The 25,992-nt window shown below is 42.1% G+C and overlaps 1 protein-coding gene across 4 annotated transcripts in view; it reads right to left on the reverse strand.

Annotated features, from left to right (window-relative positions):
* Positions 1-1,905: 1,905 nt before the first annotated feature.
* Positions 1,906-25,992, reverse strand: part of LOC112586144 (opioid growth factor receptor-like) — a 46,746-nt gene continuing 22,659 nt past the window's right edge. The window contains exons 3-6 of one of the 4 annotated variants that reach the window (XR_006552136.2): positions 23,557-23,718; positions 21,643-21,749; positions 15,152-15,241; positions 1,906-1,967 (exon numbers count right to left, since the gene is read on the reverse strand). The gene's annotated coding sequence lies outside the window, so the exon portion shown is untranslated. Of the gene's footprint in view, positions 1,968-15,151; positions 15,278-21,083; positions 21,217-21,642; positions 21,750-23,556; positions 23,719-25,992 lie in introns of those variants that run through there. The other 3 variants (XR_006552137.1, XR_006552135.1, XR_003110519.3) reach the window with 3 other exon arrangements.

The following is a 25,992-nucleotide window of genomic DNA, read 5'->3' on the forward strand; positions in this document are numbered from 1 at the left end:
AAGCAGTTTTCACCCTCTGCACCAGTACAATCCTGTCTCAGCCACCTGTCCGCATCTCCTCTCTGAATTACTGCCATGGTCCCCTATTTGGGCTTCCTGGCCCTGCCCTTGACCCATCCATCTATTCTCAACACAACCAGTGCTTGGTGCTCTGCTGTGCTCAGTCACTCAGTCGCTTCAGATTCTTTGCGATCCCATGGACTGTAGCACACCAGGCTCCTCTCTCCATGGAATTCTCCAGGCAGGAATACTGGAGTGGGTTGACATTTCCTACTTCAGGGGATTTTCCCTACCCAGAGATCGAACCTGAGTCTCTTGAGTCTCGTGCATTGGCAGGTGAATTCTTAACTACTGAAACCAGAATACCCTTTTAAAATACAAACCAGCTCGTGTCATTTTCATCTCAAAGCCCCCAATAATATCCCCTGCCATTCAGAATGAGCCCTTCACAAAATAATCTGTAAGACCCATGTTAGTTGTTCCTTCCTTCGCAGTGCTCTCCTTGTTCACTCATTTCTTGTACTCTATGTATTTATGTAAGTATGTCTATGTATGTATGTATGTGCTTAGTTGCTCAGTCATGTCCAACTCTTTGGAACCCATTTATTTGACCAGGCTCCTCTGTCCATGGGATTCTCTAGGCAAGAATACTGGAGTGCGTTGCCATTTCCTTCTCCAGGGGATCTTCCCGATCCAGGGATCAAACATGCATCTCCTGTGTCTCTTGCATTGCAAGTGGATTCTTTACTTGCTGAGCCAATGAGGAAGCTCCTGTACTCTAACTATATGAAATTCACTCCTGATCCCAAATATTCCATGTCCCTAGCCCAGAATTTTCTTCATGCTATTTCCCCCAGATATCTGAATGGCTCCCTCTCTTCCCTTCTCCCTATTTCTGCTTATATGTCCCTTATCAGTAAAGCCTTCGCTGAACTCTCTCTGAAAAATTGCATAACCCAGCACTCCCTTTTCCCTTCCTTGCTACACTTGTTTGTAACACTCTTAACATTTAGCTTAATTGATGTTTGTCTTATTGCTCTCTTATGCTCTGCTAGGATGTAAATTCCAATGGGCCAAAATGTTACACTTATTTTAATCCCTATCATATTTCCTAATGCCTATCTCAATGCATTGGGCTTCCCTTGTGGCTCAGCTGGTAAAGAATCCGCCTGTAATGTGGGAGACCTGGGTTTGACCCCTGGGTTTTGAAGATCTCCTGGAGAAGGGAAAGGCTACCCACTCCAATATTCTGGCCTGGAGAATTCCATGGACTGTATAGTCCATGGTGTTGTATAGAGTCAAACACAACTGAGTGGCTTTCACTTTCATTTTCTTTCTTTTTTTTTTTTTTTTTCAGTGTTACAGCTCTATTTTATTTAGAAGATAGCAGGAGAGTCCAAGACTTGAAGAGAAGAGAGTGGAGGAGTGCGTGGGGAGGGGGGGAGAGAGAGTGAGAGAGAGAGTGAGAGAGAGAAAGAGAGAGAGAAAGAGAGAGAGAGAGAGCGCGCATGCACGAGGGAGAGAGAGAGTCCGAGAGAAAGCGCTTTGGCTCCTCCTTTTATATGTTTTTTCCTCCACCTGGGCCTGCCCTATGCAAATTGGGCTTAGCCAGGAGTGCTGTTTGTTCTGTTTGTTCTGCCTGAAGTCTTCACTCTGGTCCTCGGACCTCCCTTTGACCTTCCTTGTCTTTTTGCCACCGCCATTTTGGACTCCTTTTCCCTATTCTACCTACCTAACATTCCCCCCTCAAGAGATAGGAGGCCCAATTCTTTGGGAAGAGGGGCGTCGAGGTCTTTCTGGCTACTTCCTGCGGAACTGGGGCGATGAGGGGTATTGGGCCTCCCCCTCTTGCTAGTCTCAGTCCTCAGAGTCCTTATAGCAGTGTCCAAGGGTGTGTGATATTTTCCGTGGTCAGCTGTAGTTTTATATCTTTGTTGAACTGGCACTGCATGTCGTAGCTGGTTGACCTGGGCAGAGACAAAACAGGTTAGACAATTGACAGTACATGGAATAATCATAGGCATCATCAATATAGCATAACAAGGACTAGTAGGGACATTGGTCAATTTTAAATTCACATCGCCAGGATGGCTCAAGTCCCTCTTTGTTCAGGGATCAGAAGATCTATCTCCTGTCTGTTTTGGAGTACAGTCTCTGTCAAGCTGTGTTGGCTCCTTAGAGCTATCCTGAGAAATCTTATCCCCAGAAACCAGATTTTGGGGGTGTTCATTAGAATGACACTCAATGGTAGTTCTGAATAGGTATCTGAGATCTCCCAGGGGCTCACTGGTGTATTGAGTGTCCTCTTCTGTTTCCTTCCATGGTTTGACTTGTGAGTAGTGAATCCAGGAGTCATGTCCTGGTACCTTGACTGCTGTGGGGGTAGAAAGTATTACAGGATAGGGGCCCTTCCATGTGGGCTGGACTTTAATTAGGACTTGAGTTCCTGGAGCATATAGTGGTGACTCTTTAGAATCTTTTGGGTCCTGGTTCATACCCCACAAGCATATATCCTGTTGGAATTGCCCAATGGCTATGGTATAAGACTGGAGGGTCTGAACCTCTGGATCTAGGAAGAGGTCATTGACATAAACAAAAGGTCTCCCATATAGCATCTCATAAGGATTAAGACCAACCTGTTCCTTAGGGGCAATGCGGGTGTGGAGGAGAGCTATTGGTAAAGCCTCCTTCTATCCCAGGGAGGTCTCCTGGATTATCTTTTTTATCGCTGATTTTAAGAATTGATTGGCTCTTTGTACTTTTCCTGAAGATTGAGGCCTCCAGGCACAATGGAGATAATAATTAATGCCCAATGCTTTCGAGACTCCTTGGGTGACCTTAGAAGTAAATGATGTCCCATTGTCACTTTGTAATGACCTGGGCAGACCAAATCTTGGAATGATTTCATGGAGCAATTTTTTTACTACATCCTCAGCCTTCTCAGTCCAGGTGGGAAAGCCTTCAATCCATCCTGTGAATGTATATTTGTACCCTTGAGAAACTGGCATCTGGGTGAAGTCCATCTGCCAGTTCTCTCCTGGGTAGGCCCCACATCATTGGACAGGCTGGGCCAGCTGGGGTCTTCGAGCTCCTTGGGGGTTGTTTAATTGGCAAGTGAGACAAGAGGAGACCACCTGTCTTATAGTTGTTTGGAAGCCTGTTCTTCTGAAGGACCTTTCTAGTAATCTTTGGAGGGACTTTTCTCCTAAATGAGTAGTGGAATGTAAAGAGTACACCAACTTCCATTGGAGGTTTCCAGGCAGAAAAAGGAGTCCCTCCTTTTGGAACCACCCCATATGATCTTCTTGAAAGCCCTCGCTCTTAGCTTTAAGAGTCTCACCTTCAGTATATGAAGGAGTTTCTGGCAAATTAGTCTGTGGAACTAAGGTGGCAATCCCTATTAGGTCATGGTTCTGTAATGCTGTTCTCCTAGCTGCCTGATCAGCTGCTTGGTTCCCTTGTGCCACTTCCGTGTTCCCTTTTTGGTGTCCTTTACAGTGGGAGACTGAAACCTCAGTAGGCAGATGGACTGCCTCCGAGAGTCGAAGAATCTGATCACCATATTTGATTGGGGACCCTCGGGTGGTCAAGTGGCCCCTTTCTTTCCAAACAGCCGCATGTGCATGTAGCACCAGAAAGGCAGACTTGGAGTCAGTGTAAATGGCTATTCTTTTTCCTTTTCCCAGCTCATTGCATTGTATGTGGCAGGAACCCAATATGTGTCTGGTGTATAAATTAATGAATTAAGATAATAATAGTGCTGATCTCATACAGGGGTTGTGGTCTCTAATAATTGATGTAAATACTTTAGAACAGTAACTAATACCTAATAAGTACTCAACAGCTGTGAGTTTGTGCTACTCATATAAGCATTAACAAGTATTAGTCATGTCTCCCTTGTAAAAAGGGAGCACACAAATGCATCTCCATTCTGGGGACAAGGTTTAACTGCAGTAATCAGGTAGGGGCTACAGAATCTAAACACATCTATTAAATGGTTTGTTCAGGAAAATTTAGGACAACACATCCCATGTAGGTAAAAATGTAAAATTTACCCACAAAATGAGAACTTTAAATAGCTTACTGTCTTCCTAATAAATGCATTGTATAAACACTGCACAGTTAGATTTCTAGTGTAAATGTCAATTTCTTCTTCAATAATGTGAAGGATTTTAGCTAGGTTGAACTGAAAGGCACAACTCTAGTTTAGTTTGCCTGAATTTTTTCCTCTTTCATCTCTGAAGTTTGGAAACTATATTTATTTTTTTTCAACAAATATTTTTGGAGTGCCTGCCTGATATATCAAGGCACTGTGTGAGGGGAAAATGATTCAGCAGTTAACAAGACAGGCTTGGTTTCTGCATTCATAGAGCTTATGCTATCAGTGGGACTTCCCTGGTGGCTCAGCTGGTAAAGAATTCACCTGCCAATGCAGGAGATGCAAGATAGGGGGATTCAATCCCTGAGTTGGGAAAATCCACTGGAGAAGGAAATGGCAACCCACTCCAATATTCTTGCCTTGGAAATCCCCTGGACAGAGGAGCCTGGCGGGTTACAGTCCAAAGGGTCTCAAAGAGTTGGACATGACTGAGGGCTCATGCACACACACATGCTTAGGCTATCAAGAAAGGGGCTAATTAAATAAAGAAATCACAGTAGAAAACTGCTACCATAGTGGAAGTACAGGATGCATATGATAGAAACAAGTAACTTAACTCAGGGTGAGGAACAAAGATGGGAAAAAAGAACTCTTTGCTTCTCCAAAAAGAAAATATTTAGGGTGTGTGAAGTTGCCCTTATAAAGATTAAAATGCAAAACAAAATCAAACAAAAACCCTCCTAACAAAGAAGTTATCCTGGTAAAGCTAAGGGTACTTGTAGACAGATGGGAAATATGTACAATGGCTTGAAGCCTGGCGAGAACATCAGATATCCCAGTCTTAAAAGTTCTGGAAGGTGTTCTTCAAGGTAAAACAAGGCTTACCCGCTGTGTCACATGAATCACTTGCCCATAATGAGCTGCGTTTCTTGGACTCTATTAGCAGGTACAGAAAATTCTTAATCTTCCTTTAATGCATGCTCAAAGTTGTCATTAAATATTAATAAACAAGGTTTCATTTTTAATATGGCACACTCCAAATACGTCTCCTGAACACATTTAAACTCTAGCCAGGATTTCCTGTCTGTTATCACGGCCCTGCAATCTGTCTCACTCAATGGCAAGAGTCTACAGCTAGCCTTCCCTGCTGGCACAGGGGTAAAGAACCTGCCTGCCAATGCAGGAGACACAGGTTCAATCCCTGGGTCAGGAAGATCCCCTGGAGAAGGAAATGGCAATCCACTCCAGGATTCTTGCCTGAGAAATCCCATGAACAAAGGAGCCTGGTGGGCTATAGTCCATGGGGTCACAAAGAATCAGACATGACTGAAAGACTAAACAACTGGCCTTGGGCTTTGGACATTGACCTTCTTTCCGGGCTGGAGTAGACTACTATTGCCCCTCCAACTTAGTACTGGAGACAGTTCAGTTTAGTCTCTCAGTCATGCCCGATTCTTCATGACCCCATGGACTGCAGCACACCAGGCCTCCCTGTCCATCTGGAGACAGCTGAACATAAATCCTGAATGCAGGCACCACATGAGAGCTTTGGCAATTCCATCTAGTATCAGGCCAAAACTACAGATGTTCTACAGGGCACTGGAGAGAGTGGCAGAGCCCAGGAAATCTACAGGGTAAATAAGGAGATAGGGCATGTAAACGCAAAAAGACACTTAACAACACAGTACGAGCTTTGTGGAATGACCAGTGGTTTCCCCAGATAATATAATAGAAAATCAGTGCACTGGGACGACCCAGAGGGAGGGTATGGGGAGGGAGGAGGGAGGAGGGTTCAGGATGGGGAACACATGTATACCTGTGGTGGACTCATTTTGATATTTGGCAAAACTAATACAATTATGTAAAATTTAAAAATAAAATAAAATTAAAAATAAATAAATAAAAGAAAATCAAGAAAAGGAAAGACCGTCATGATCAGGAAAGATCTCTCAAAGCGATAGCAGTTTGAACTGGATCATGAGGAATGAGTGGGATTCTGAAAGATGGGTATCAGCTGGATAATTCACACAGGGAGAGGGAAGGTGTGAGAGTGGGAGGCAGAGAGGCAGCGGAGAAAGTATAAATTAGAAGATTTGGAGAAACCTGCAATCAGCGTTCTGAGGTATTAAAGAGACTCTTTCGATTTTAGTGATCTCTCTGCTTGCAAACTTAGACTCATTCACGCATGGCATTGAAACATGTATAATATCATATATGAAACGAGTCGCCAGTCCAGGTTCGATGCACGATACTGGATGCTTGGGGCTGGTGCACTGGGACGACCCAGAGGGATGGTACGGGGAGGGAGGAGGGAGGAGGGTTCAGGATGGGGAACATGTGTATACCTGTGACGGATTCATGTTGATATATGGCAAAACCAATACAATATTGTAAAGTTAAAAAATAAAAAAAAAATAAGTAAATGCGGACGTGGTTGGTTATTCAAAACCTAAGATTCTGCAAAGTTTTAGGATAGGATTTAAATCAAACCAAGGAAATAAAAACCAATGTTTAAAGAGTAAAATCATGAATCATAAAAGTCAGCTATTTTATAGTTTGAGCTATTTAAGTTTGAAGCTCAAGAAATTAAATGTTTAAGTGCCTAAGTAGTCTTCAGTTGACTTTTAATTAACCTCTCTCTCCCATTTCTCATCTAGGGAAATTGAAAATATTTTTATAGAGCAACAAAACTTATTTTAGAAAAGAATTATCCAAATTTGAGAGTCACTTATAATAATCTTTCAAAACATGTGATGTTTGCAGTTGAATCAAGACAAATTGTATTTATCCCTTATCAGTCCTAGTTATCTTGGCATCATTCTCCTATTAATAAGATTCAGGCAAAGCTTAGCCTTCCAGTGCAGAAGTGAAAACCCACAGTGATTTTGAAATGATTTTCTCTAATCAGGTTACATCTCGTTAGCTGTGATTCCTTTCTTTTAGATTCTGATGTTTGCAGATGCTTTTTGTGGTAACAATATTTAAAATGTTCTCCCAAGTATATGCCTGCCTCTTCCTACAGATCCTTCTTTCTCTGTCCTTCTGGGTTGGAAGAGAAAGATTTTTTTTTTCTATTTAGCTTAACCTATATCTCAGTACAGAAAAGGAAGGAGTTTCTATTTCTTTACACCTCCACCTCCAGCTCTAAAGAACAAGATCATGGTATATTTGCTTATACATAGAGAGAGAGAAAGAGAGAGAGAGGTTAGGTCATTCATTTTTTATTTTGATGGTGATACGTGGAGTCCCCTAGCCACTTTGGAACCCCAAATTATGAGATTCTTATGCCTTCCATGATAACTGGCCACCAAAAAACGGTCCCCTACCATGTCAGTCAGGATAGGCTAGATTGTGCTGCAGTAACAAATAAACTTTATGATCATGGGGGCTTAGAGAAATGGAAGTTGATTTCTTCCACACACAAAGTCTGATGTGGCTTGCCTGGGATGCTCCTCCATCCTGTGATTCAGAGATCCAGGGTTTCTTCAGCTTATAATTTAGCCTCTTTAGCATGTTCCTTCTAAAGTCACTTTAGCATGGGGAAGATAAACGGGGGAGAAGCACACTGGCTTGTTAACTGTCTCCACCTGGAAGTAATGTATCATTCCGTTTCAGATTCTTTGGACAGAAGGAATCATTGGCCTCAACCTAATGGCAAGTGCAAGTGAGAAATGAAGGGAGATGCCCAGAATATTTGTTGAGAAATAACCATCTCTGCCTCAGTCAGATGATTGATTGCACTTGGTTATCCTAAATCAAGCTTAGAAGAAGCAAATGGAAAACATATTCTTTTCAACACATTGAAATGAAATCACTGTCCAGAAGTAACCTGGAATGCAAAGTATATACATTTTGGAGAAAAAAGTATACTTATTGCCCCTTTCCAGCAATAAGACTTTTGGCAGGTCTCATGGACACTCTGTCTCAGTGTCTTCATCTATAAAATGGAAAGAATACAGACAAAACAGTTGTGAGGATGGAAAAGGAGGTAGCAAAAATACTGCATATTCAATTTGAAAAGCAGTCATTATTATGATTGTATTTTGTTGGTACTAATAAAATGGTGATATCATTATCATCATGCAAAATCATGTTTGTCATATTTAATTGACCAAAAATAATTAGGACAATTTTGAAATGTAAGCATCTCTGAGACTTCCTAGTTAAGCTCAGAAGTGGCTTTTGAGCATTTAACTTACTATTAGCAGGAAATAGAGCATATTATTCACCTTCAGAATTTCTCATTTCAAATTTTTTTTAAACACCAAACTTTTGAAGTAATCCCAACAATTTTAAAGAGACCTTGGAGTAAGCAGAGAGGTGTGTTTCCATGACAACATCTGACCAGCACACAGGGAAGAGAAGGAAAAGGAGTTCCCATTTAATGAGTACCTACATGATGTTAGGTAGTATGCTTTAGATCCAATTTCTGTCCAGAATGTGGGGAAATGCTACGACATCAGTACGATGATCACAGTTTTATGGAAGAATAAACAGGGTTAAAGGTATAGAGAGTTTCCTCAACCGTTTAGAATGTGGCCCCAGTGGGATCTGACCCATCCCTTTGCCTGCAGCTCCTGCCTAGGTTCTCCCTGAACCACTGAATCTCCTGCAACTGCAACTTCTTTCTGATTCCTATGCTGAGTTTCCCATGATCCCTTGGCTTTATTTCTCTTTGTTCTGAGACATTCTCAGGGCTTCTCAGGGGTTAACATATAAATCTTCATCTCCAGCTTGCTCTCTTACCAACACACTTGTCCCATTCTCTTCTGACAATAGGATAAATATCCTTAGATTCATCACCTTGCCTACTCAAAAAGAGTTCTTTCTTATTGTAGAATGCCTGTGATGACAGTGGAGAGAGGGGCCTTCCCTGGTGGCCCAGGGGTTAAGAATCCATCTGCCAAAGCAGGGGACATGAGTCTGATCCCTGGGAAGATTCCACAGGTCGTGGGGCAGCTAAGCCCATGTGCCACAACTACTGAGCCCTTGCGCCTAGAGCCAAATTTCTGCAACAAGAGAAGCCACTGCAATGAGAAGCCCATGGACCACAGTCAGAGAAAGCCCACGCACAGCAATGAAGAGCCAGTGCAGCCAAAAATAAATAACTTAAAAAAAAAGTGGGGAGCGCTAGAGTACTGGAATCACAATGCTGATCCATCCTAGGGAGGATCCAGTAGGCAAGGATCATCAATGCTGATCCAGATCTAGGGGAAGATGTAGTAAGGAGCAGAATACTGGCATGATGTCAAAAGGGTCTCCCCACAGATTGCTTCTTAGTTGAAAAAAGAAGGCCAGTCACCATACACTGGTGAGAACAGATGACACTTAGGCTTTGTGCTCAGAATTACCCTTAGCAGTGAGGAGCAGGTGGAGACCATAGCCTCTGGATGTAATGTGTTGAGGAGGAAACACCATCCCTTACAAGTCACCTGAATCTAGTCAAAAGGAAAACATCAGGCAAACCCATAGTGAACAGTCTATAATTGGTCTGGATTCTTTAAGGACTGAGAAGCCTTCCAGATTAAAGGAGACTAAATAGGCGTGACCACCGAACAGCCACCAGACCCTGTACTGAAAGAGAAAGGGCTTAAAGGACATCATGGGACAATTCACAAATATGTGATATTGGAAGGTAGATTTAATGAAAGTATTGTAATAATGTTAAATTTCCTAAATGGAACAGTGAAAGTGAAGTGAAATAAAAGTCACTCAGTCATGTCCAACTCTTTGTGACCCCATGGACCATACAGTCCATAGAATTCTCCAGGCCAGAAGAGAATGGAGTGGGTAGCCTTTCCCTTCTCCAGGGGATCTTCCAAACCCAGGGACTGAACCCAGGTGTCCTGAATTGCAGGTGGATTCTATACCAGCTGAGCCACAAGGGAAGCCCAAGAATACTGGAGTGGGTAGTATATCCCTTCTCCAGTGGATTTCCCTGACCCAGGAATTGAACCAGGGTCTCCTGCATTGCAGGCAGATTCTTTACCAACTGAACTATCAGGGAAGCCCCAATGGAACAGTAGTGTGGCTACTTAAGAGAATATTCTTATTCTTAGGAATTACACACCAAAATATTAATAAGTAAAAGGGTAGAATATAAGTAACCTACTTTCAAATGGCTCAGAAAAGCAATATTTTGGAATTTATAATTTACACATACATAGGTGCATGTACATGAAGATACATGTGTGTATGGTTATACAGCTGTATGTATGTATGGAGGACAATAAACCAAATGTGGCAAAAATGTTACAGACTGGCGAATCTGGCAGAAGTGTAACTACAAGTTCTCTAGAGAGAGAGAGGCTGTTTTTTCTGCCAATTCAATGAGCTTTAGAAGTTTAAACAAATTGAAGTTTCTATTAATAGTGAGTAATTATTGTGTGCCCATAATTTGCTATGGTATGTCCTAGGCAGGTCACAGGCATTCTTTCTAATTTTTTTCAGTAGCTCTGGATGTGGAAATCATTTTCGTGTTTTGATATGAGGAAATTGAAACAGGATACAGTCACTGCCGGATGTGGCAGGGTCCTGGATCTGAGCTCAGGCCAGGCTCATCGTGCATCAGTAGAAGGGATCATTCATTTGTGGTCAGGCAGAAAGAGGCAGGGCTTTGCCTTTCCAGAGCTCACAGGCCTTGCAAGGCTAGAGAAGGAATATAGAAAAGACAAATACCATATGATAACCCTTATATGTGAAATCTATTAAAAAATACAAAATACCTTATTTACAAAACAGAAATAGTCCTACAGTCATAGTAAACAAGCTCATGGTTGAGGGAGAGGGATAAATTAGGAAAATAGGGTTACCATATACACACTGCTGTATAGGGGCTTCCCAGGTCACTCTGTGGTAAAGAATAAGCCTACCAATGCAGGAGCCTCAGCAGACAGGAGTTTGATCCCTGGGTCAGGAAGATCCCCTAGAGGAGGAAATGGCAACCCATTCCAGTATTCTTGCCTGGAGAATTCCATGGACAGAGGATTCTGCTCAGCTATTCACAAAGAGTCCAACGTGACTGAGCAACAGGGCATATGCAAGCAATACTGTATATAAAATACATAAACTCTAAGTATCTACTGTACAGCACAAGAAAACATACTCAATATTTTATAATAACCTACAAAGGAAAAGAATCTGAAAAAGAACAGATATATGTATATGTATAATTGAATCATTTTGCTGTACACCTGAATCTAACACATTTTAAATCAACTATACTTCAATTTAAAAAAAACACATAAATAATAAAAAATTAAACTAGAAAGAAGGAAGAAAAGTAACTGGATGGCATAGAGTGCTGTGAGAAGTACTGTTATAGTCTTCCAACCATTATTCATTGAGCACCTACTAGCTGCCGGGTGTTATGCGAAGCTCTCTGGGACCAGAGCTGTGGGGAGCAGAGCCCAGAGCTCCCATTGCAGTGTGTGTGGTGAAGCTTGAGGGCAAAGTACCTCAGGAGCACCTATGATGGACGGGCATCTCATCCAGACTGGGGGCTTCTCAGAAAGGACGTGCCTGCTGCCTTAAGACTGCTAGAGATGGATGAACCTGTGAAATCTGGCCCACCTCTATGTTCTCAAGCCTAGCACGTAGGGAGCTCACTAACTGGTGAACTTGAAAATAGAGGTGTTCTATCTTGTGTGCCTGGAGAAGGAAATGGCAACCCACTCCAGTACTCTTGCCTGGAAAATCCCATGGATGGAAGAGCCTGGTAGGCTACAGTCCATGGGGTCGCAAAGAGTCGGACACGACTGAGCGACTTCACTTTCTTTCTTTCTATAGTTCCTTTTGGAGAAGGAAATGGCAACCCACTCCAGTGTTCTTGCCTGGAGAGGCCCATGGACAGAGGGGCCTGGTGGGCTACAGTCTATGGGGTTGCAAAGAGTCGGACACGACTAAGCCACTAATACACACACAAACACACACACACACATACATCTTGTGTACAGACTGCAGTATTCCTAATTGAAGGAATGAGTGAATGCATGAGCAAGTGAATAAATCCTCACCTGCAAGGAGCATAGGGAGACGAGCTCTGCCATGAGGCAAGCTTCTCTGTCATCCTTCCAAGCCACCGGTGTCAGCAAGTCTTTCCCACACTGATCTAGCATTTAGAGGAATTTGGGGGGAGGCATCTGGTGATTAACCCATCAGGGTGGTTCCTGGTTACCCTGGCTTCTGTGTTTTCCTTTCAATTGGAGGAAATGCTTTATTAAGAAAAGACATTCAGATCTCTCTTTCTCTCACAGTCTCTTTCCTTGCTGCTGCTGCTGCTAAGTCACGTCAGTCGTGTCCGACTCTGTGCGACCCCATAGATGGCAGCCCACCAGCCTCCTCTGTCCCTGGGATTCTCCAGGCAAGAACACTGGAGTGGGTTGCCATTTCCTCCTCCAATGCAGGAAAGTGAAAGTGAAAGTGAAGTCGCTCAGTCGTGTCCAACTCTTTGTGACCCCATGGACTGTAGCCTATCAGGCTCTTCCGTACATGGGATTTTCCAGGCAAGAGTACTGGAGTGGGTTGCCATTGCTTTCTCCCCTCTTTTCTTGAGTCACTCAATATTTTTTCAAACTTTCACCAAAGAAAATCAAGCCACCTTTCTGAAGCTCTGCCTCTGGTTTTGTCTTAGTCAATGTTGGGCAAAGCCAGCAGCCCACAAGCCTCTGTAGGTCAGAAACAAGGGTCCTTTCGCTCCATTCAAAGACCATAACCATCACAGTAACAAAACTACATCCTTCCAGTTTTGCTAGGGGCTTTTCCGTATCTCTTTTCATGTACAGAGTACTTTTAAAGAATGTGTACAACATGTGTGAATATACTGCTTAGGGATTTCCACATTCCTTTTGGTTGTGCTGCAAAAACCTGTTTGGAAGCACCGGGGGCCTGCTCTTGGTGGGAAGGGGCCCCCTTAGGGCCAGAAGCTCACTTATTTCTCCGCCCTTTGCTCAGCCAACCACACCAGCCAACTCAGCTGCTTGTTCCTGCAGGAGCAGTAGCAGTAGCAGCATTAGTCGCTCAGTCGCGTCTAACTCTTTGCGACCCCACAAACTGTAGCCCGCCAGGCTCCTCTGTCCATGGGATTCTCTAGGCAAGAATACTGGAATGGGTTGCCATTCTCTTCTCCAAAGGATCTTCCTGACCTAGGGATCCAACCCAGGTCTCCTGCATTTTCAGTTCAGTTCAGTTCAGTCGCTCAGTCGTGTCCAACTCTTTGTGACCCCATGAATCACAGCACTCCAGGCCTCCCTGTCCATCACCAACTCCTGGAGTTCACTCAGACTCACGTCCATCAAGTCAGTGATGCCATCCAGCCATCTCATCCTCTGTCGTCCCCTTCTCCTCCTGCCCCCAATCCTTCCCAACATCAGAGTCTTTTCCAATGAGTCAACTCTTTGCATGAGATGGCCAAAGTACTGGAGTTTCAGCTTTAGTATCATTCTTTCCAAAGAAATCCCAGGGCTTATTTCCTTCAGAATGGACTGGTTGGATCTCCTTGCAGTCCAAGGGACTCTCAAGACTCTTCTCCAACACCACAATTCAAAAGCATCAATTCTTCGGCACTCAGCTTTCTTCACAGTCCAACTCTCACATCCATACACGACCACTGGAAAAACCATAGCCTTGACTAGACGGACCTTTGTTGGCAAAGTAATGTCTCTGCTTTTCAATATGCTATCTAGGTTGGTCATAACTTTCCTTCCAAGGAGTAAGCGTGTTTTAATTTCAGTGGCAAAGTTACAATATCTTCTTCATAGTGTTTGTAAGAAATATAGGCCCAGAAAGGGAAACTGTTTGCCTAAAATCACAAAGCTAATTAGTGAGGGAGCAGAAACTAAGTCCACATCCTAGGTATCATTCTGATTTCTACTACAGAACACGTGACTGCTGCATCTGGCTAAACCAATCACAGTCAACGAAAAGCAGAAGTGATCTGGACCAAGAAGGGAAAGAAATATAATAATTTTTTAAAAAAATCTTGCAAACTGAAGTTTCTGTGTCCCTGGTAGGTCTGAGTTCTCTGACTCTTGAAAGGTTCCAGAAGGCCGGGTGAAGCCACCTCTCCCACCAGGAGCCATACATTCCCTCCATAAACTCACTACCATCTCTTTTGGCTCCAGAATGTTCTTCCAGACAGGAAATAACTCACCCCCATCCTGACTAAGTAAAAGACTGGATTAGAGGCTTGAATGAAATAATGGAAGGGGACACTTTCTTTCTAATGTAAAACAATAGGACTTTATCATGTTCAAGCTGCCTTGCAGCAGCAGAGAAAGGCAATCAGGTTTAGGTAATGGAATCACCAGGGCTTCCCTGGTGGCTCAGATGATAAAGCATCTGCCTGCAATGAGGGAGACCTGGGTTCGATCCTGGGTTGGGAAGATCCCCTGGAGAAGGAACTGGCAACCCACTCCAGTACTCTTGGCTGGAAAATTCCATGGATGGAGGAACCTGTTAGGCTACAGTCCATGGGATTGCAAAGAATCAGACATGACTGAGCAACTTCACTCATGCACTCACTCAATGAAATTAAGGACTTCACTGGTGGCTCAGCAGAAAAGAATACACCTGCCAATGCAGGAGATAAGGGTTCCATCCCTGGGTCAGGAAGATCCCCTAGAAGAAGAAATGGCAGCCAACTCCAATATTCTTGCCTAGGAAATCCCATGGACAGAGGCTACAGTCCATGGGGCCACAAAAGAGACACAACTCAGCGACTAAACAACAAGGGAATCAAGCCTCCACCACAGCTTTCAAAAACCACAGAAGGGAGAAGGTCCCCAAGCTGCATGAAGTTCCTTTGAGAAGGCAAACTCAGATCTATTCTAGCCTCTTCCTGTGAGTGAATGGCAGCCCTGGAGATGATCCTTGGGGACACAGCCACACTTTGTCCCCCAGAGGCTCTGGGAAAGTGGGGGAGACCAAGGCAGTGGCTGCAGCTGAATTAGTATCTCCAGGGGGGCCAAAGGACAGTTATTTACAAATTGTCATCACTTTCAGCACACTTTTTCCTTCTGCAAAGAAAAAGATGTTGGTTTATAGCTTCCTTACCTGTAATTTCTTGCAATGGTTTTTTCTTCTTCCTTTTTCCCTTCATTCCTTTCTTCCTTCCTCCAGTAATCAATCTCTCTCTTTCTCTCTCTGGCAAAAACAATACCACGTTTTCCTGTTCAATCCCTGAAGAGCGTACCAATTACACTTATTTTAAAATGATGATAACAGTATAATTACTGAAAGCCATTAAAAGCAGTTAAATCCTAAAAGCTTGAAAGTGCTGATCCTCCAAGAAATTATACTGATTTGATAGATTCAAGGGTTGAGCATTGCCTACTCTGTCATGTGAATAAAATGTTATCTTTTCATCTTAAGAAGTGGCTATATCGGTATTTCTTTTATGATGTCTGGGTTGTTTCCTCTCTGTGAAGAAAGAACTTTCATTTTCATAGTCACAAAGGAAATTAAGGAATGTCTATTCAACTTTTACAGATTGGGGCATGTACTGATATTACCAGTTTCCTTCCCACTCTTATTGCCTGGCTAAGCAAAAGAGAAATAATTCTGTGGTTGTTTGCTGTATCACAAAGCAATAATATTGACCAATAAACAAGTGAAATGACCTGTCAAATTTTCCACATGTCCCATAGGTTAGAGTTGACAAACGGCTTCAGAGTTTTTCAATACACATTTTTTTTTTTTTTAAGATTAACCTACATTTAATTCTACTCTCTCTTGTTTGCTGAATCTATAAAGTTGAACATGTTACCATACTTCTCTGAAAGTCTCTTTCTGCATATGTAAAATGGAGACAAGACCAGTATTCACAGGTTGTGGGTAGACTGAGCAAGAAAAGATGAAGCTTAGTGGGATGTCTCACATATAATAGATCCTTCCTCAATGTGGTTTCCTCTGATTTCACTGGAACTATGCACTGACCTCATGAGGTTGATGGTGCAGGTGAAAGTATAATTCGTGTCCCACATGGAGGCAACTGAGCTCAGAGAAATAAAATGAACTGACCAGAATCTCAGAAGTGGTTAACTATCACTTTAAACCCCTAGTTCTCAACCAAGGGTAATTTTGCCTCCAGGGGACATTTAGAGATGTTCAGAGATTGGGAATTGTCACATTAGAGGGATTATGCTTTTGGCATCTAGTGGGCAGAGGCCAGGGATGCTATTAAACATCCTGCCATACACAAATACAATCCCCTACAGAAAAGAACTGTCCAGACTAAAATGTTCGTAGTGCCAAGGTTAAGAAACCCTGGCTTAGATCCATGTATTTTGACACCAAATCAAGAGTTCTTTTCAATCCGCCTTACATTTCCCAAAGTACATCAAAGCACCTTGTAAAACTCACACACTATTTTTGTTGTTTGAAAGGCAATAGAATAGAATAGAAAACTTTAAGGTTTGACATATCTGGGTCTATTCTCAGCTCTGCTATTATTAACATTTAATCTGTGTGACCTCAGGCAAAATTAACTCATCTGAACCCTTGCTTCTCTATTTATGAATTGTAACAGGACACTTCAAAAGTTAGAAATAATATAGCAATGCACCATTCACAGCAGCTACATATACATTTATTATTACAGTTGATGTATCATTTATGGATGCGGGTGTAGATAAATGAGGTACTGTCCATTTTTTCAACAGATACTAATGAATACCCACTATGTCCTAAGCACACAGGGGAAAGAGGGAAATAATACAAAAGAATGCATTTTTAACTCCATGGAAATCCATTATCCCCTAAGGGGGGATTCCAAATAATCTAAATTATTGGATAAGATTTAATTTTCCAGGTAATTTAAATTTAGATTATCTTCCATAACCCAGTAGAATAGAAGGACTAAATAAGAAATAGAAAAATTTCTTTGCACACTTTGGGGGCGGTGGTTTAGTCTCTAAGTTGTATCTGACTCTTTTGTGACCCCATGGACTATAGCCTGCCAGGTTCCTCTGTCCATGGGATTTTTCAGGCAAGAACACTGGAGTGGGTAGACATTCCCTTCTTCAAGGGATCTTCCCAACCCAGGGATCAAACCCCCATCTCCTGCACTGCAGGCAGATTCTTTACCACTGAGCCATCAGGGAAGGCCTTTCAGTGTACTATGAATATGTGTGACAACATAAGAGAAAAAAATTGAGATCAATCTAGAAGTTCCTCAAATGTAAGGTGAGCACAAAAGCAAAACTGCTTGTTTTAGAGAAATGAAAGAAGGAAAACAGGCCAATATCAGGTGGGGGAAGACAGTGTCCTCCTGTAAGAGGGCCAAGTCCTCCAGGGGCCTGGGGATGTCTGACCTCCTCCTTTGCACCTGTCTTTTCTTTCTCTTTACCTTTGAGACTCACCCTCAGTTCCTGCCCCAAATTCTGTCTATCAGCCTGTTAATTGCTGACATGTCAGTTCTCTGCCTGGGAAGGGCCTGACTTTGGTAAAAGCTGAATTTATGATTAGGGCTGGTAGATAAAATACAGGATGCCCAGTCACATTTGAATTTCAAATAAATAACAAATTAGTTCTTGTAAAAGTATAAAATCCCAAATGTTACATACAAATATTAGGACATACTTATAACAAAATGAATTATCATCTACCTGAAATTTGCATGTAACAGGACAGTCCATATCCTTAATCTGGTAACCCTACTCTGAACAATGGCAAACCTAGATTCTGATCCAAAACCAAGTTGAAAGGGAAGAGGGTACCCATATAATCATCCATCCACATTGTGCCCCATCTAGACTGAGACAGGAAAGACCTCACTTCTAGTATTCATGAATGTATAAATATTAATACAATACAAATATAACTTTAAACAGAAGTGTTTTCAAAACTGAAGTTCTTGGGGAAGAGTGCATTGGAAGGTTGAAAGTACCCAACCACCCTGGACCTCACCAAGGAAGGAGGCCTTCTCATTATACCAATTTTATGTCAATATTATTGGACCTCACAAAGCTCTCACAGACAAGCATCATTATGTGTATTTCACAAATGGTAAACTAAAAGTCAAGGAGTAAAGCAACATTGAATCTTAGTCAGAAGTGAACTAGATGGACACCCTGTAAATGAAAGTAGCTCAGCCGTGTCTGACTCTTTGCAACCCCATGAACTATACAGTCCGTGGAATTCTCCAGCCCAGAATATTGGAGTGGGTAGCCTTTCCCTTCTCCAGGGGATCTTTCCAACCCAGGGATCGAACCCAGGTCTCCCACATTGAAGGTGGATTCTTTACCCACTGAGCTACTAGGGAAGCCCCTAGATGTATACCCAGAAGGCTAAATTTTTAATTTCAGCTCTATGCAGATATTACTACCAGAAATACCTTAACATTTTTTAGTCTCTGATTATCACCTTGTGGCAAATAACACACAGACCATGGGGTAGAGGGAATATTTCATATTTGATGAATGCAAAATAAAAACTAGTACTGAAAGAGGTACCCCAAAACTGATAACTACTGGTATTAATTTCTATGGAGTATGTTTCCCATGAACAGTGATGCTGTGACTAAAATCAGGGACCTGGTATGTAGCAGTCATGGGGACACGGAGTTATTTAATAAAGCAGATTTAAATTCATGCCTAGTACTCAGATAATGTCTTCAAATTAAGCCCTGGCCTCCCCTATAACCCTATTTTTAAATGTAAATTATAATGTGATACTTTAGTAATATCTTGAATCACACACATGTTTAATGAATTCAATTTATCAAATCAATTTTCTTATTAACAGCAGACTCTGGCCAGTGACATACTCTGACTGTAAAGCTCTTCATGGAGAATAGACCCATTCTTTGCTCATCTCTGAGAAACTGGAAGAGAGGGTATCAACAGGCAAAGATAAGGTGGTGGGGAAATCTGGGCACAAGTAGGGAAAGTGAAGGTCAGTGAGTGTTTATAGGAACTCTTTTGATGCAAATCTCTTTGATGACAGATATCTTCCATAATTCCCATCTCTTTAAGAAATACAACAGCCGCAGCATTTTCCAGCGAGGCAAAATCATTTTTATTTGCCACCAGGGATCTTAATCTTGCAAAAGGATAAAGTTAGTAATATAATTTTACTAATAATTATATCATTAACTTTAAACTTAGTGATATAAATATTATAAATATTTAAAGTTAGTGAGATAAATATAAATATAACTTTAAAGTTAGTGATATAAATAAAGTTAGTAATATAAATATAAATATTAGTGATATAGAGTTAGTGATATAAATATAATATCACTCAAAAAAAAAAATTTGAGTGAAAGTCAGCCTCCCTCATTTATACTGGAATTAATAGCCAAGAGTCCTGGGACATAGGAAGTGGAGGGCTGAAGGTAAGTGCCATTAGTTCATGCCACACATCACACCTTTTCCCAACTCCAACCAACTTTGGAGACCTTCTCAGGAGTTGACTTTCAAGTTTTTGTGTGTACAAACAATCAAATTTACTACTTGCTATTTCTTTAATGTTCGATGTAATTATACTTACAAGTATACCAGGTAAATTTTCTCTAAATATTTAAACAGACTTAATCTATTCGTAAATCAAAATTTAAACTATAAGTCATCTTACACATTGAAAGGTTGATTGCAAACCTTAATCAAATTCTCTAACTCAACAAAAGCATAAACCTAATGTATAACATTCCTTTAGTGCTTCAAATACCTTAGAAACGTATTCACAAATACATGATATTCACAAAGTATCATAATGCTTATAAAATATATTGTTATATTCATACTCAGCCTAGCAGAAAATTAGTGATCATACAGGTTTAGCTAATTTCTCCATTACTCACATACTTTAATATATTTTACTGCATCTTTCCAGGTTACAGAGATGTATTGAACATAAAGCAAAGAGATTATGGTTGATCAGCTGAGATCGTTGAGTTATCAGTGAATTCACTAGTAGTCACACCAAAGGCCACAGTTTGAACTTCTAGAGTGAGTGAAAGCCTAGCAGGTATTTCTTATCAAGGTTGTTTCATTTTGTCAGAATGTCCACAGTCACGTCTTTTCCTGCAACTTGCTGTCTCTGCTCTCTCCCTTCATTATTTCTGTGTCATGGAGGCATTGAGCTGACTTATGTCCTCCCTAAGTTCCTCTTATGAAGTCTTAACCCCCAGTATCTCAGAATGAAACCATAATTGGATATGGCATCTTTAAAGAGATAATTTAATTAAGCCGAGGTCATATGGGTAGACTCTAATCCAATATGACGATGTCCTTATAAGGAAAGTAAATTGGGACTGTAGCCCACCAGGCTCCTCCATCCATGGGATTTTCCAGGCAAGAGTACTGGAGTGGGTGGCCATTTCCTTCTCCAGGGGATCTTCCCGAGCCAGGGATCGAACCCAGGTCTCCCGCATTGCAGGCAGATGCTTTAACCTCTGAGCCCATGAGACTCCCTCAAATTGGGACATAGATGTATGCAGAAAGAAGACAATATAAAAACAGAGCAAGACAGCTTTAAGTCAAATAAAGTTCCTAGGACAGATTCCTCCCTCATGACTCTGAGAAGGAACCAAGCCTGCTGACACCTTGATCTCAAATTTCTAGCCTCCAGAACTATGAGAAAGTAAGTTTCTGTTTAAGCCACTCCATCTGTGGTATTTTGTTCCAACAGTCCTAGCAAACTAATATAAGACAGTTAACTCCAGTTTACAATTTAACTCAACCTCCACGTTTTGCATCTCAGGAAAATTGATGGACTCATGCAGACATTTCATTCTCTAGGACATAAGAGGCTGAATTAACCTATCAGGTAGTCTTCTTGAATTTGACCCATTATATGGAAACCATAGGGCTTCCCTGGTGGCTCAGATGGTAAAGCGTCTGCTGCAATTTGGGAGACCCGGGTTCAATCCCTCAGTCAGGAAGATCTTCTGGAGAAGGAAATGGCAACCCACTCCAGTACTCTTGCCTGGAAAATTCCATGGATGGAGGAAACTGGTGGGCTACAGTCCATAGGGTCGCAAAGAGTCAGACACGACTGAGCAACTTAACTTTCACTCTCTTTTCATGGAAACCTACTGGCATGCTTTCTACTCTCATTTTTGCCTGTGGTCTCTTGTGCTCACAGATCTTTGCTCCTCTAGGTGTAATTTCTATTTCCTAGGTAAAGAAACAAAAAGACAAAATGTAATACTTACATTTACTTGGAAAAGCAGAATGTCATCTATGGCAATAGTTCCTTACCAATTTTAGCGCATTTAAAAATTTCATTCACCCTTTCTTTTGTATTATAATTATCATCTTATACATTTTAATGAACTTATTTCATCTTTGAATGTCATAGCTTTCTTATAGACTCAATTCATTCCAATTAGCTATAGTTAATATTCTTGTTTGATGCTTAAACTGTTATAACTTGACAAGTAGGAGTTTCTTAAAACTATCTCCTTTGTCCTTGCAGTATGACCCTTGCATTTTTAAAAAGTTTCCTTATCTTCTGGCACTCACTGTAGCTCAAACTCCATCCTAATTTTTCTCCATCCCATGGAGTCAGTTGACCTCCCCGGAGTCTTGGTTCTCTCTTACCTAGTATTAGAAGATGAGATGTGGCCACTTGGTATTCATAGCTATCTTTTCCACATGCATGATGGGGGATAGGAAGACATCAATGCTGGACCACCCTGGGGATAAAACTGAAAACATCTATTTGTCATCAAGGTCATGAGGCTCACAAGCTCTAATTTAGCTGTAAGATTAGCATGTGTTAAGTCACTTCAGTCGTGCTTGACTCTTTGTGATTGTCAGGCCCCTCTGTCCATGGGATACTTCAGGCAAGCATCCTGGAGTGAGTTGCCACACCCTCCTCCAGGGAATCTTCTCAACCCAGGAATCAAACTCAAGTCTCCTGCATCTCCTGCCTTGCTGGTGGATTCTTTACTATGTGGTCTAGTGGAAATGGAAGCCCACGCCAGTACTCTTGCCTGGAGAATCTCATGGATGGAGGAGACTGGTGGGCTGCAGTCCATGGGGTCGCTAAGAGTTGGAGATAACTGAGCAACTTCACTTTCCCTTTTCACTTTCATGCATTGGAGAAGGAAATGGCAACCCACTCCGGTGTTCTTGCCTGGAGAATCCCAGGGACAGGGGAGCCTGGTGGGCTGCCGTCTATGGGGTCGCACAGAGTCGGACTCCGCTGAAGTGATTTAACAGCAGTAGCAGCAGCAGCTAGTGGAAAAGAACCATCTGCCAATGCTGGAGATAGTGAAAGATGTGGGTTGGATCCCTGCATCTAGAAGATCCCCTTGAGTAAGGCGTGGCAACCCACTCCAGTGTGCACACCTCGAGAAACCCATGGACAGAGGAGCCTGGCGGGCTACAGTCCATGAGGTAGCAACGAGTCGGATACACTGAAGCAAAGCATTCTTTCATTCTTCTTTACCACTTGCACCACCTGGGAAGTTATTTTAAAAAGATCAATACTTTATTTTAATTTATTTCCATTTCAGTGTGCTTAACTTAAATTTTAACCTATCACCCCAATTGTAATCATGTCTCCATTTTTACTTTCTTTTTATGTCTCATCAACCACCATTTTGCAATCACTTTACTGACCCCAAAGAATCGAAAGCACCTCCTAAATTGCCTCTATATCTCCCCCCTCACTCTTGGGACAGATGCAAAGTAATCCAGCCCCTTTCACACACGTAATCACATTTAGGTCCCAGAAGGTGATATTTCCCAGGCTTCAGCCCTCATTTTCTAAGGATGTAATTTACAGGCTGAGTGACCTTTACCTACTCTCTTCCCCTCTTTGGACCTCACTAACTCATTTATTTGGGAGAAGGCAATGGCACCCCACTCCAGTACTCTTGCCTGGAAAATCCCATGGACGGAGGAGCCTGGTAGGCTGCGCTCCATGAGGTCGCTACGAGTCGGACACGACTGAGCGACTTCACTTTCACTTTTCACTTTCATGCATTGGAGGAGGAAATGGCAACCCACTCCAGTGTTCTTTCCTGGAGAATCCCAGGGACGGCGGGGCCTGGTGGGCTGCCATCTATGGGGTCGCACAGAGTCAGAGACGACTGAAGTGACTTAGCAGCAGCAGCAGCAACTCATTTATTTATACTGTTTTTTTCTTTTTTACTGAAAAAAGAAAAGAAGAAAAAGAAAAAGCCAGGTCTCAAATTCTATGATTCAGGAAGGCATGCGGTCCAGGATCAAATCTGCTTCATTACCTAAAGTATCTTTACAGAATGAATATGGAGGGAAGGAAGAACAAAACACCTAAGAGCTCTCCAGGTTCCTATAAAACTGGACGCCGGAAGCCACTCAGCCATTCTTTGCTGATGCGAACCCAAAGCTGAAAAGGGTTAACCTCTGTGTGTGAAAGCACTTTCTAAACTTAAACCCTGGGTACATTTTCTGCATTTTTATTACGAATTAGCAATCACAATAATGACTGAGTTAACACAGGCATTAAGCTGTTAAAGCCCTCACCTCGGTGTCAGCAGCAAAGATCTTCCAAAGTCCACGGACCCTGGATTTCCAATTCAGGGCTCCATCCACCAGGTCATGCAGCATTTCAAATATGAAAATGAACTCCGTGGATGAAAAGCAATCATTCACCCATGGGCCAAGCTCTCATCTTTCTCTGCACACCTGTCGGGAAGAGAGCCAAGCGGAAAGGCCCCACTTACCTGAGATAAAGGCCAGTCCACTAAGGACCGTGACGCGGGTGCCCTGCCCTTGAGCCCCGTAGCACACCAGCTGCATCAAGACTGTAAGGCACACAAGCCTTCCTGGCCTATTTTATTCATTCCAGGTCCCGGGGATAGTGCTCCAAACTCTGAATGAAAGGCACATTTTTGTTTCCATCCCAGTGTAACCTAAGAAAGCAGGCTCTTGATACCGCAGTTTAATTAGAGTATGCAAATCACTATGCTTCCATTTCTCTCCTGTGTCTTACCAGTTGTGCCTTATTTACAGGAGAAGAGAATGCAGCTCAGAGAAGTGGTGGGGATGATCAGAAAAATTAAAAAAAGGAAAAAAAAAAGGAAGCAATCTGCCCTCCTCCAGAACAATGTGCTGGTGAGGATGGTGAGAGATAAAGGGTCACAAACTTGCTCTCCCAATTCCCATCACGTGACACCATTCAATATGCTTAACTTGTGAGACAACTTTGGTTAAACCATGTCCAAAGTGAGGTGCATGCATTGTAAACAACATGTGACTTTTGTAAATTTATTTTTAATATACAGACTCTAAAGTATACTCTTTTATTATTGAAGTATAGTTGATTTACAGGTTGTGCTAATGTCCTGCAAAGCAGGAGACCTGGGTTTGCTCCCAGAGTCGGGAAGATCCCCTGGAGGACAGCATGGCAACCCACCCCAGTATTCTTGACTAGAGAATCCCATGGACAGAGAAGGCTGGAGGGTTATTGTCCACAGGGTCTCAAAGAGTCAGACACGACTGAAGTAACTTAGCATGCATGCATGCATGACTATATCAGTCGACACATTGATCTTCATTTCATTTCCACGTTAGAATGGCAAATAAAGAATACCATTTTGGACATAAGTTTCTAATATCTGAGAGAGATTTGAATGGAGCTGTCAAGTATACAGTTAGACTAGCAATCCCAAGAAAAGGTGAGTTGAAGCCATAAACCAACAAGGTGTCAGGACAGAGGGGGGAGTTGATGGGGTCCTTTAGTAACTAGGTTTTAAATAGAAGGGAATGCTAACATTCAGGCATCCCAGGTGGCTCCATGGTGAAGAATCTGCCTGTCATGGCAGGAGACACAGGCAACATGGGTGCAGTCTCCTATGTTGGGAAGATCCCCTGGAGGAGGAAATGGTAACTCACTCCAGTATTCTTGCCTGGAGAATCCCATGGACAGAGGAGCCTGGTGGGCTACCATCCGTGGCGTCGCAAAGAATCAGACAGGACTTGGCATCTGAGCATGTACACATGCTAATATTTAGAGCTTAAGCAGGAGAGGGGAAACAATTGAAGAAAACAGAGAAGACAAGTGTAAAGAGTGTGCAGAGAAACAAGCTTGTTCCCAGGAGAGAGTAGTGTTTCATAAAATGGTAGACAAGGTGTCAAGAAAGACTGATGAACCATATTACATTTTGCTGGAGGGTTTAGTAAGATGAGAGGAGGACATGCCTACTGAATTTGATTCCCAGGATGTTGGTGACCTCACAGTGATCTCAGCAAGACAGTGGCCACTTCAGGAGACTCCAGTGCAAAGTGAAGCACACAAAGCCCATGCCCCAGGAAGGGCATTTTCTTGTTATTGTTAACAGAAGCATATTTTATTTTGTATAAAGAAATATATGCATGTTCTGACTGAAAATTAAGGGAATTAAAGAAATGCATGAGATGACCAACAAAAATGTGTTTTAAATTTAATCATCAATAATCCTCACCTAAAAGAAAGCCCTGGAAGAATGTTGAGTGTCCAATTCCTCTATTTTCTGTTGGTAGATTGTGTTCCTTTAATTTACTCCATGTAATTATGATTAGATTTTATGCACTGTTCTTTTTTCACTTCAGTTTTTAACAAACAAACTTTAAATGCTTTGTAAGCATAGTATACCACAAAGTGTGCACATCATATATTCATCCCATTTAGATTGTTTCTAATTTGAAAGCTATTACAAATAGAGCTGAAATGAATGTATTTCTATATAAGCCTTCTCCACAATTATTCTGGATTAAATAAAAAACAGAAATATTCCTAGGGAAAATTCTAGGTTAAATGGAAATATAGCTGATTTGGGGCTTCCCTGGTGGCTCAGCTGGTAAAGAATCTGCCTGCCATGCGGGAGACCTGGGTTCGATCCCTAGGTTGGGAAGATCCCCTGGAGAAGGGAAAGGCTACTCACTCCAGTATTCTGGCCTGGAGAATTCCATGAACTGTAT

This window comes from Bubalus bubalis, chromosome 7 (genome assembly GCF_019923935.1).
Source record: "Bubalus bubalis isolate 160015118507 breed Murrah chromosome 7, NDDB_SH_1, whole genome shotgun sequence".
NCBI classification, from domain to species: Eukaryota; Metazoa; Chordata; class Mammalia; order Artiodactyla; family Bovidae; genus Bubalus; species Bubalus bubalis.